This window comes from Macadamia integrifolia, unplaced genomic scaffold (assembly GCF_013358625.1).
Source record: "Macadamia integrifolia cultivar HAES 741 unplaced genomic scaffold, SCU_Mint_v3 scaffold100, whole genome shotgun sequence".
NCBI lineage: Eukaryota > Viridiplantae > Streptophyta > Magnoliopsida > Proteales > Proteaceae > Macadamia > Macadamia integrifolia.
This window is the reverse complement of record NW_024868049.1, coordinates 123,378-124,997: the sequence shown is the minus strand read 5'-3', so window position 1 is coordinate 124,997 and position 1,620 is coordinate 123,378. Positions and strand designations below refer to the sequence as shown.

At 49.3% G+C, this 1,620-nt stretch overlaps 2 non-coding genes across 2 annotated transcripts in view; both read right to left on the bottom strand.

Moving 5' to 3' along the window:
- LOC122062324 overlaps window positions 1-454 on the bottom strand; it is a 3,363-nt gene extending 2,909 nt beyond the window's left edge. Inside the window, exon 1 of the ribosomal RNA XR_006134916.1 lies at window positions 1-454. This exon is cut by the window's left edge and continues 2,909 nt beyond it. This is a non-coding gene — a ribosomal RNA (28S ribosomal RNA).
- Window positions 455-685: 231 nt separating this feature from the next.
- Window positions 686-841, bottom strand: LOC122062320. Its single transcript, XR_006134912.1, has one exon. It is a non-coding gene; the product is annotated as a 5.8S ribosomal RNA (ribosomal RNA).
- Between the last annotated feature and the right edge of the window lie 779 nt (window positions 842-1,620).

Sequence of the window (1,620 nt, the reverse complement as noted above, 5' to 3'; positions counted from 1 at the left end):
CATTCGACCGAGACGCATCACACGCCCCCATCTACTTCCCTCATGACAATTTCAAGCACTCTATGACTCTCATTTCAAAGTCCTTTTCATCTTTCCCTCGAGGTACTTGTTCGCTATCAGTCTCTCACCCATATTTAGCCTTGGACGAAATTTACCACCAAATTGGGGTTGCATTCCCAAACAACCCGACTCACCGACAGTGCCTCGTGGTGCGATAGGGTCCAGACACGATGGGGCTCTCACCCTCTTCGGTGCCCCCTTCTAGGGGACTTAGGCCCGATCCGTCGCTGAGGACGCTTCCACAAACTACAAATCGAGCGACAAAGCCGCCCGATTCTCAAGTTGGGCTCTTCCTGGTTCGCTCGCCGTTACTAAGGGAATCCTCATAAGTTTCTTGTCCTCTGCTTATTGATATGCATAAACTCAGCAGGTAGCCCCGCCTGACCTAGGGTCACAGTCAAAATGCCATCGAATAGCAATCAGGGTCACCAGAGCCCAATGGGAGCAGAACACACATACGATGTCCGAACAATGGCAAAGTTGCTCGAACCGCCACTGATCGTGACGGTAGCCACACAAGGGGCCCTTGACTTTGGTCGACCGCACCTCGAACAGAGACATAGGGGCCAATCTTTGCTCTACACCACCACCACAAGGGGTAAAGGAGGTGGGGCAACATGACACATGACGCCCAGGCAAGCGTGTCCTCAGCCCGATGGCCTAGGGTGCAACTTGCGTTCAAAGACTCGATGGTTCATGAGATTCTACAATTCACACCAAGTACCGCATTTTGCTACGTTCTTCATCGATGCAAGAGCCGAGATATCCGTTGCTGAGAGTCATTAAGATAAAGATTCGGATCTAGGATGACCACACCACACCAAAGGCACAATGATGTCATGTCCTTTCCGTTGCGAGTTCCTTGGCACCAACTGCGCCGGTGGTTGTGTTTGCGTTGAATGCTACGAAGGATCGTAGGCTGACCTTTTACAAGGGTCAGGAAGGAAGGAGCTCACGCTCCCACGCCTACCTTGATCACACAACGCAACATGTTCACAGGTCTCGCTAGGCAAGTATTGACAATGATCCTTCTGCAGGTTCACCTACGAAAACCTTGTTACGACTTCTCCTTCCTCTAAATGATAAGGTTCAATGGACTTCTCACGACGTCGACGACGGTGAACCACCCACGTTGCCATGATCCAAACACTTCACTGGACCATTTAATCGGTAGGAGCGACGGGTAATGTGTACAAAGGGTGGAGACGTAGTCAACGTGAGCTGATGAGTCGTGCTTACTAGGAATTCCTCGTTGAGACCAACAATTGCAATGATCTATCCCCATCATGATGAAATTTTCATAGATTACCCGTGTCACACCCCGTTCACGCAGAACCGGTCCAGTGACCGGGTTAACACCGGTTAACCCAAACCTGCCAGGATCATCTGATACAGTATTCCACCACAGCATACACACAACTAAGAAAGTGCTCATCAGTTCAGCGGAAGACTTGGTTTACCTATGAATATTCCCATAATACTTGATACCCGAATTGTAATACAATAGTTAAATACATGTGGGCCCGAAGGTATGATATTTACACAATAAGAGTACAATTC